This window comes from Etheostoma spectabile, chromosome 12 (genome assembly GCF_008692095.1).
Source record: "Etheostoma spectabile isolate EspeVRDwgs_2016 chromosome 12, UIUC_Espe_1.0, whole genome shotgun sequence".
NCBI lineage: Eukaryota > Metazoa > Chordata > Actinopteri > Perciformes > Percidae > Etheostoma > Etheostoma spectabile.
Window position 1 is genome coordinate 3,721,064 of NC_045744.1, and position 10,154 is coordinate 3,731,217.

A 10,154-nucleotide genomic window follows, 5' to 3' on the forward strand; every position below is an offset into this window, starting at 1 on the left:
GGGGGGGGGGGTCATCTGATAGTCAGACTGCCATGGGTACATTTCAATTGAATTCACAGACACCGGATCAACCTTTGAGGTTTATGTAGGAATCGGATTATGGTCATATAAAGTACCACCCCCTCTCTCACACCCCCCCCTCTCTCCCTCCCCCCCTTTGGACGGGGGTGCTGGAGCCGTCTGCCTGTCACCCCTTCCCTCTTTGTTCAAACTGATCTCCCTCAGCGTTGCTGCTGGCGAGGAGGGGGTCGGAGGCAGCACCTTGGTGCGTTCGCGCGCGCGCATGTGTGTGTGTGTGTGTATGTGTGTGTGTGTGCGAGTGTGAATCTATTCCGATATCAACGCGTGAGCAGCAACGGCGCATAGGGTGCCGCTCAGCGAGGAGAGGAGAGGAGAGCGTTGGAGAAGGAGCGAGAAGTCCAAGACGTGGAGCGCTTGTGCACGCACTCACTCGCGCTCTCTGGTGCCTCTGCAGAGTGCTGTTTCACCCTGGTGTCGTCGCTGGCCGTCTCTGCACCCTGTGGGAGGTTTGGGGGAGCACCTGCACCGAGGCGCAAAGCTCACATTCCTGAAGATTGCACCATCGAGACGCGTCAGAAAAGGTAAGAAAGCACGGGAAAATAATTTCGCGTGCATGCTTTCTAAAATCAATAATTTGGTCAGTCATTGTGTGATATCTGAAGTCACCGGGTGGCATGAGACGCCTGAGACCGCTCAGCTGCTGGAAGAGGCTCCAAAGTGCTTTCATTTCTGGGTTACAATACAAAGACGCACTTTAAAAAACAGTGCTCGCAATTTAAGGAAATTGTAGAGTTCTTTTCACATTGCCAATCCATGCAATATGTAATTAGCCTATATTCATACACAATAGGTCATAACTATTTCCTGTAGACCAATCAAAGCCTTTCCTCTTGCACGATCACACCCTCTCAGCCACATAAATCGCAACCGTTTGGGATATCTTTAATTATTTACAGGTCTAAGCTTTTAATATTGGTCTATATTTACGAGCCATGTAGGGGCATGCATAAATCATCAACTCACCAAGTAACCTTGTTAGTGTGTCCTCTGCTCTCATGAGACGTCTTGTCTTTGTAAGAACTTTGGTCATGCACACACATGTTTTAAATAAGCCTTTACAGTAGATGACAAAATCCCAAATAAATCAGAAATGAGGCTGCCTTCTGTTGACTGATGCAATTGTGGAAGCAGATCCGAACGCTTGAACAGGTGCTGATGAAATCTATTATGGAAATCAGAGTCCTTTTGGTGAACGGCTGCCAAAACCAGATCTTTTATTGGTCCACTTCCAGAGATGTCCGTCAGCTGGGAATGACATAAAAGATCCTGTTATGGGTAGAAACTGGATGGTCTTTGGGCCTTGTAACCATCTCCTGAGAATATAAAATGATCCAAAAAAGCGACTAAATGATTGTAAAATGAGTGAATGCCTGACGCCAATCAGGTCTCTGAAAGTCTTGCGCTGTAAACAAAAACACTGGCATGTTCAAATCCCAGTGAAGGCGGAGAACAGTTTGGGTCACCTTGCCAAATGAGCTGTAGTCTGAGAATATGCGAACCCCCGCAGCCCAATAAAAGCCCATCCCTATTGACTGACTCTTTTTTTTTTTTGGGCCTTGTTAGTGTGCCCACCACCCGCTGCGTGTGCGTGCCACAAAACAGGACGTGGTTAACCAGGCGACGCCACGCTGTAGACGAACCCGAGCTGTGGAAATGTGTGTGTGGGAGATAACAGCAGTGTGGTGCCTGTGGGATGAGCGGTGAGGAGTGAGGCTAAGAGACCCCAGCTGAAAGTTTACACCATGCATTTTTCATTCTGCCCGGATGTGTGGAAGTGTGTATTTGAAAGGGCATCCGTGGGGCCCGGCACGCACAGCATACAGTAGAGTTGTGTGTCTGGAGATGACTGCACTCATACGAGTAGAGGCATCAGGGAGCGGTGTTGTGGAGAAGAAAAAGGTCTGATTAAAATAGAGTACGAGCTCAGTTGGGCCGCCACGCTGTCTGTTGCTGCACACTTTGCACTCAATCAGCCTCAGTGTTGTTTATCACGCATGGCTCTGGGACGTCTGCAGATACAGGAGTCACTTTGCATCAGCGAAAGATGGAAAAAGGAGAAGTGTTAGATGCTTTTAGAGGGATGAAACACTGCAGAAGTGAAGCAACGAGCCGATTTGTCGATTGACAGACTCGATTGGGATCATTTTGAAGTCATTGTTCGAGCCAAGATGCTTAATATTCCTTCTGATTGTGAGGATTTGTACAGCAGCTTTCTTTATTTGCGTTTTTAGTTGGACAAATCAAGCAATTTGATCACAATTTTCTAGCATTCTGTTCCCCATACCAAACCATTAGGATCAGAAAATCATAGATGTTTTGATATCTTCATATCTATTTTAACATCTTCATATCTATGATTTCAGGCAGTTCTTAACTCTCCTGTTGACCCATTTTCAAACAGTTTCTATAGCCGAAATTTGGGTTTTTATCAAGCAAAATGTCCCCAAAAAATAATGTGGATGGTTCCATGCGACACTCTTTACAAGTAAAGTGAATGATCAGTTTACTATTTCTTAGAATTTGGATGTTTTATTAAAGTTTTATAGCATTTGAAAAAAAAATGATAAAAGAACGTTGAAAAAAAGTGACAAAAATGACGGTAAAAGCTCAAAAACGTCAGGGGAAAAGTCAAAAAAGCGTAGAAGAAAAGTGAGGAAAACATTGGGAAAAGGGGGGGGGAACTATTATCTTTAAAAAATTATTTTTTTATTTTGGAACGAGAAAAACAAAAAAATGATGTAGCGGGCGGGAGGACAACACAAAAGCAAAAATCGGCAAAGATTCAGTGGCAGCTCTCAAACATGACGATTTGCTGCTTTTCTATGTTTCATACAAGGGCTGCACCATGTCAATATACATAAAGTATACACAAAGGAACAGCTGTTACAGCTGATGCACCGTTAAAAATATGCTTATGCATATTTATTGCGGAACATGACTTGTCATTCCCAATTTCACAGCCAATGGTCACCCTTTGTAGAAAACTAGCACAAGACAAAAAGTCCGTGTAAAATCAACATGCAAGTTGCACTACAGTTCCAAAAATCCCCCCCCCCCCCCCCCCCACACACACACACACACCAAACAAAAAGTTCAGGTTCAGGATTTATTTTCACTTTACCCCCTGTTTATATCATTGTAAATTGAATATTTGGATTTTGAACTGTCATCAAGATGTCGTTGAGCATTAGAAAATTGGGATTGGCATTTTCTGACATTTTCTAGACTAAGACTGAGAAAATAATCTGCAGATTCATTGATAATGAAAATAGTTGGTAGTTTCAGGCAGCCCTAAAGTACTGGTTCCTTTCAGAATAAAATGGAAAAGGGACTTTATCCCTGCTGTTCATAAGTGAGCAGCAAGTCTTGCTGATAAAGGTAAATCTCAGTCAGGGTTTGATATTTTTTCTCTGTGGTATGAAAGCGGCCACTCTAATATGTCACTCAAGTAATTATTGGCTCTGTCGGTACAATACAGTGCTAAAAGCCAACAGAAAAGCGCTATAAAAACTCAAAATGAGCACCAGCGCTCGCTTATATGATATGATGACCAAAATAAGCTTACTTCTACACAGGCATGTAGCTTTATGGTTATGCTGCCCTAAGAATGTGTTGACTTTTTTGGTTCAGAATGTAATAAGTAGTGATGGACAATGCAGAACATGTATGAGATGTCTTTGTTGTTGTCCTAGCGTGAACTATAAAGTGGGAATTTTCTCATCTCTTTGAACACTGCCAGATGGGGAATAGGTTTCAGGCTAACAATGACTTCACAGTGAGCTAAAACTGTCCACGTTTTCAGCACTGGACAGCTCCCAAATCTCGATGCCCAACCACAAACATTTGTCAAATAGAAAAAAGAGCGGTGAATAGTTTGTGTTTTGAGCTTCTGGATGGAAAGGGAATGTCTCCCTCTCTCCCTGGAATATTGAAACCAGAGTGAGTCCCCAGCCACCAAAAACCCAAAAGGGATTGGACAAACCAATCCATCAATCAACTCCAGTCTTTAGCCTGGGAGGGACTTAAGCAGCCCACCAGGCCAATCGTTACAAGCGTGGATGAGACCACAGCTGAACAGCTCAGCCACACAAAGAGAAAGGTTCCTCTCTTTGTCTTTGGCCAGGGGCTCTCCTCTAAGGTAGGGACTGGTGGAAGACAAATATTTGGCTTTGCGGTCGGCTGAGCAACGCAGAGAAGACTTGAATGATTAGTCAATTCCCATGAGGTAGTTTCATTTTTTTTTAAATATTCTTTTTCTATCGTCACACTCTTTGAAACATGTACACTCAGCACTTCTTTCTGCCTCTCTCCCGACGCCGGTGCCGGCGATAAACACTTGGAAAAGGCCGTAGCTCTCTGGTTTTTTGTCTTTCCTGCACCTAGTTGATATTCCACAGACTCAGCACATCATTAAAGATGAGGAATTCTTGGATGAAGCCCCACTGCCGCGTCTACATCTGTGCCTATTATTACATTTAATCGCACAGCTTCTCCTTTTTCTGACCACCTTTCCCTGTGGATGAAAATGTGGTTGGACTGTGGTGGCCTGTTCATGGAAGCACTCCCAATCCAGTGTGTATGTCTCTTTGTGTGTGTGTGTGTGTGTGTGTGTGTGTGTGTGTGTGACTACTATACTCAAGATGTTAGCTGGCTCTCATGCACCTGATCCTTTATTGACTTAGTTACCAAGAGCTGCCGACCCTTCACCTTTGACCCATGTTGACACAGCTGGTGTAGAGGCTGCTTACAACAGTCCCTAGCTACATATATTAATTTTTAATTTTTTTTTACCTCTGACCCTAAAATCATTATCCCCTTCAATATTGCTTCTTACTTCAACAAATATGTTGCCTACTATATTCTGGGGCAGAGCTGGACGTTTGGGGGCTTTCTCCATTTACCACAGCTATTAGCACTATTTTTCAAGACATTTGGTAATAGAAAAACAAAAAATCTGTACATCATTTTGGACAATTATAGTTTCCAAGGTAAAGATTCTTGTTTTGTTTAATTATTCTCGAATTGTCTTCATCTTCATCAGTTGTTGAGGGTGACTCATTTTCACTCCTCAAAGATTTTTGAGAAAACATACGGGGCTGGAGCCCCAGAAGCCCCCCCCCTTGCTCCGCTCCTGACAATAGAAATGGATCAATTAACAACATGGTTTAGGAAAAGGGAAGCCCGTGGTGATGAACCCAGACATTTATCTCCTGACTGCAGTTCCCTTCAGATTAGCGTTTTAGCATCTTTCTGCTCTTTCTTTTTGGTTTTTTCACTTTAGTGCCTCGGTGTATTCTCATCCGATTGGTTCCTGGCAATTGGCAGGCAGCGAAACGCATCTAAAACCCCAACGTACGCTGCCTTTCCAGCACCAGATGACCGAAAGCTAAAGTTAGCGTCTAGCTGGTGAACATAGTGGAGCATTTAGCAGCTGAAGGAGCCAGATATTTCCCTCAGGAGTTGATTGAGACCAAAAACAGAAAAGCCCAATATTAGACTTACATTTCTCAGGTGGCAAGAAACACCACTCCAAATGAAAACTAATGTATCTGCTGGATGTGTAAATTAGCCATTATATATACAGTGAGGAAAATAAGTATTTGAGCACCCTGCTATTTTGCAAGTTCTCCCACTTAGAAATCATGTAGGGGTCTGAATTTGTCATCGTAGGTGCATGTCCACTGTGACAGACATAATCTAAAAAAATATATCCAGAAATCACAACGTATGATTTTTTAACTATTTATTTGTATGATACAGCTGCAAATAAGTATTTGAACACCTGTCTATCAGGTACAATTCTGACCCTCAAAGACCTGTTAGTCTGCCTTCAAAATGTCCACCTCCACTCCATTTATTATCCTAAATTAGATGCACCTGTTTGAGGTCGTTAGCTGCATAAAGACACCTGTCCACCCCCTACAATCAGTAAGAATTCAACTGCTAACATGGCCAAGACCAAAGAGCTGTCCAAAGACACTAGACAAAAATTGTCCACCTCCACAAGGCTGGAAAGGGCTACGGGGACATGCCCAAGCAGCTTGGTGAAAAAAGGTCCACTGTTGGAGCAATCATTAGAAAATGGAAGAAGCTGTTTCTCACAGTGGACATGCACCTACGATGACAATTTCAGACCCCTCCATGATTTCTAAGTGGGAGAACTTGCCAAATAGCAGGGTGTTCAAATACTTATTTTCCTCACTGTAGAACACATGCATGGTGTCAACTCATGGAGTGATAAAACCACGGTCAAGCCCCCAAAATTTCAAGGATTAAAAGAGATGTTTGACAGTTAGTTTTTGCTTTCATTTACGTTCCGTTGCAAAGTACTGCACATAAAATACTGTATTACTTTAAAGGAACATGAGAAAGTATCTATGGAATCCAATTTCTACCAGGAAAATAAAAATACATACAGTACATGAAATGTTAGGAATAGTAAAACAGTTGATAGTCACGATGAGTCAAAATCATGAGATAATACTACTGTTTTAAGTCAAAATGATCACATACAAGATACAAAATTAAAATGGAATTTAAAAGTGAGAAGGTCAAAATTGTACTTTTGCAAAATGTTGTGTGTTTACATGTTAGAAATGGCCCATACTTAGAGTTGTCTGTTCTTTTTTGTCTACCAGTCAAAGGTTCGCTGGTTCCAAATCATTTGATGTGGGTGTGATATTCGATTTTTTGATGCAATACAGAAAAGAGCGATGATTGATTCCACCGAGGTCGCTGTCTGGCGCTCCCTCGTTTCTATTTCCTCTAAAAGCTGTTACAATACTTCTCACATATTTATGTACACACTTATTATACAGCTCCCTCATATGTTAATCAAATGCATTTATATTGACTTTTTTTCTCTCCGTATCTCACATAGTCTTACACCTTTTGCACATGCACACAACAAAAATATATGATGGTGCTAGAAAGGGACTGAGAATAAAAAGGTGGGGAGAGAAAGTGAGCCTATCTGAGATCATCTGCTGCAGGTCTGTCGAGTGACGCTCCACAGCAGCTTAACAGCTCTACAGGAAGCTCGGCAACAGATGGATGTTATAAGGGTTGTCAATCTCTCACAGGTACGCGCAAATTGTATAACGCATGAAACATCACATAGTTCCTCTTGGGTTGCTGTTCAACACTGAATAATGAATGGGAAAAAATAGACTCATAGTTACAAGCCTAAGTCTCTGGCTCTTTTTTGCTTGACTTGTCTGTTGAGGATCCTTCAGAGTGACTTAAACTGCCTCGTCTCGGCGCTTTACTGCACACACTTATAGCCAAGTTTTAACTTGGCCTCAGCAAGCTGGTTTAAATAACCTCCCTGTCCATGCCCAGTGCGATCGGGGGTGTCAGTGTGAGTGGAAGGAGAGTCTAATCGGAGGGACCAGCTTGCTAGGGTCCTCTCTCCAACTAAAGCCACCAGAGCTGCATGACTCATTAGTTACTTTGAGAGTGATTAGTCACCACACACTGAACACAATGTGTGTGTGTGTGTGTGTGTGTGTGTGTGTGTGAGAGAGAGAAAGAGAGTGCACATTGCATGAAGGGAGCATGGAGTGAACACCTGATTCATTTTCTTTTTCTGTTTTTAATTTGTAAAGCGTTAATGTTCATGCAGTCTGGTTTAATGTCTTTTTATGGCACCAAATCACCATACTACTACTGTATTGTATTCGGTCTTTACAATTGATTTACAAAACTCTGTGTAACAACGTTCAAATCTCGGCCACAAATCTCTAGCGAAGAGTTATGGAGCTCGCGACGCAGCTTTTCATCATGGCAGTGGAGTATTGTCACAACGGGGATGAAATGACCTTCCTTTCATTCCTCTTCCTCTGCCAGCTCAACACTTTGTCTGTCACTCATCTGGAGCTGTTATTTTGCGGTTCACGCCGGCGCTCTCCAGAGGTAATAGTTTTCTGAGACATGATTAAAGAAAAAGGGAAGGAGAGAAATCACCTTCTCCTTTCAGGTCCCCGGAGGAGGATACACGACTGGCAGTTTGACTCCTTACTGTAAAACTAGCTCGGTTTCCATCCTGATATCTATTAGTACAGATTTATCCAAAGTTCTCAGCCTCCCCTCTTAAGCTATAGTATATTTTTAGATGTTAATTCTGCTGCTTCCTCTTGCCATCATGCAGTTACCCCAAAAAAGGTTTTGGAACTTTCTGTAAAAATACAAAACATTCTTTTCCTCTGTCAGAAATTCATTTTCCCAAGGGGCCAACAGAGCTTGAGCTCTTTTCCATTGGGTGAAAGAAGAAAAATATTGGATGTAAACAAGATCTCAAGAGTTTTAGCCTTTCCAAAATTAAAAACACAAGAGCAAAATTGCAAGGAATGGATTGAACGTTGTGTTTATCTGCTCTATCATTACTCACTCGTTAGAGTAGTTGAATGTAGAATAAGTATTAGCATTACTACCAATGCTAACCGCATTCATTGATTTAGGCCGTTCACGTTGCGTGCAATGAACCGCGTCCCGTTTTTGAACGTCTCTCTTCCAGGAAAGACTCCTGAGAGTCCCTGCGGCCATTTTGAACTGCTCCGCGCAAGTTGGATTCGTCGCTTTCAAGTGGTTCCCAGTGGTTCAGGTTGATGGAGAAGACCTTAACATCCCTCTAGATGATGTCTTTAAAACGTAGGCGGGGACATTTTCCAGCTCTCCTTATAATGAGATTTTAGGGAGGCAAGTGTCTTTCATTTGACAGAGTTTGACACATGGTCCTTCCAGCATACACCCAGTATGGAACTACGGCAGCAAAAATGGAAGGCGTTGAGCCAATGTTCGTGCCTCCGGTATGTTGTCCATGTCTCACTTGCGTATAATAAGATGCTTAGTACATGCTTAGTACATGCCTGCTCAATTCGCCAAACATTGATATTGTATTTGCCTTTGCCTGTTTGAGACTGTGGACCTCAGGTAGGTGAATTTGTCCACCACAGATAGAAATGTGTTGTCAATGGATACAGCAGGGTTCAAGGTTGCAGGTTGGGCAGGGACAACTGTCTTTTTTAGACTTATCTACAAGCCAAACTCTAGACATGCAGAGGCATTGGATGAGCAGAGCAGTTGTAAATCTGCCTCTGAGTGGGGACGAAGGCAGCATCATCAACATAAAGCAGCTCACGTACCAGAACTTGGCGTACTTTGGTCTTTGCCCAAAGTCAGGCCAGATTGAACAGTTTTCCTGACCTGCGGGTGTGTAGAAGGATAACGGAGTCATCAGGGAAGGCACGGGGTAGTAGGGCAGAGAATTTTTCTGAAGAGGGTAGGAGCAAGGACACATCCTTGTTTTACCCCACACCTTATCTGGAACTCGTCAGAAATACTGTACAGTTGCCTTCATGCGGTCATGAAATTCAGCGATCACCTTCAGTGACATACCCCCAAATTCCACCGGATGCCTAACGGCCACCATCCGTCAACACCCACCAGGTCCGGATTTGTTGCGGAACGGCTGCAGCCATGACTGACTGCTGAAGTCTCAAGGACCCACGAGAATTTATGTAGAATAGAACCACCAACCTAACAACAGTTTGTTTCCCACCAGAGGAGTAGAAAGGAAATAACTCTGTGCTGTGTTTTCAAGGTCTAGTGCAGGGAGATATGAGATATGATCCGCCGTGAGCATGGTCTATTTTATTTTGAAAATTAACCGGATGTTTTATTTTGTTTCTGTGCTTGACTTCCTGTCCTGCACTATCTGCCGTGTGCTGAATTGCTGCAGAGCTTTCCGACATCCGGCAAAAATAGAAGCTGCATATCTGCTCCGCAGGGCTTGGGGATTGCCGGAGCTGGGACGGAGTTGGAACACAGCTGTTCCGCAGTTAGTGGAAATACACACATTGACTTTAATGGAAACCTAATGACTCTGACGCCGTTCCGGAGCGGATCCGCAGCCGTTACGCATCCAGTGGAATTTGGGAGTTAGGTGGGCAGCCAAGTCTTTGCAGGATGAGGAAGAGTCCAGATCAACTAACGTAGTCAAAGTCTATAAACACAAAGAACAGAGGTTTATGTGGTTCAATACACTTTTCCTGTAGTTGACGGACACAGCATGC

The 10,154-nt window shown here is 43.2% G+C and overlaps 1 protein-coding gene across 3 annotated transcripts in view; it reads left to right on the top strand.

Annotated features, from left to right (window-relative positions):
* The first annotated feature begins 201 nt into the window (after window positions 1-201).
* LOC116699510 (neurocan core protein) overlaps window positions 202-10,154 on the top strand; it is a 49,912-nt gene continuing 39,959 nt past the window's right edge. For all 3 annotated transcript variants that reach the window (XM_032532142.1, XM_032532143.1, XM_032532144.1), the window contains exon 1: window positions 202-602. The gene's annotated coding sequence lies outside the window, so the exon portion shown is untranslated. The remainder of the gene's footprint in view (window positions 603-10,154) is intronic.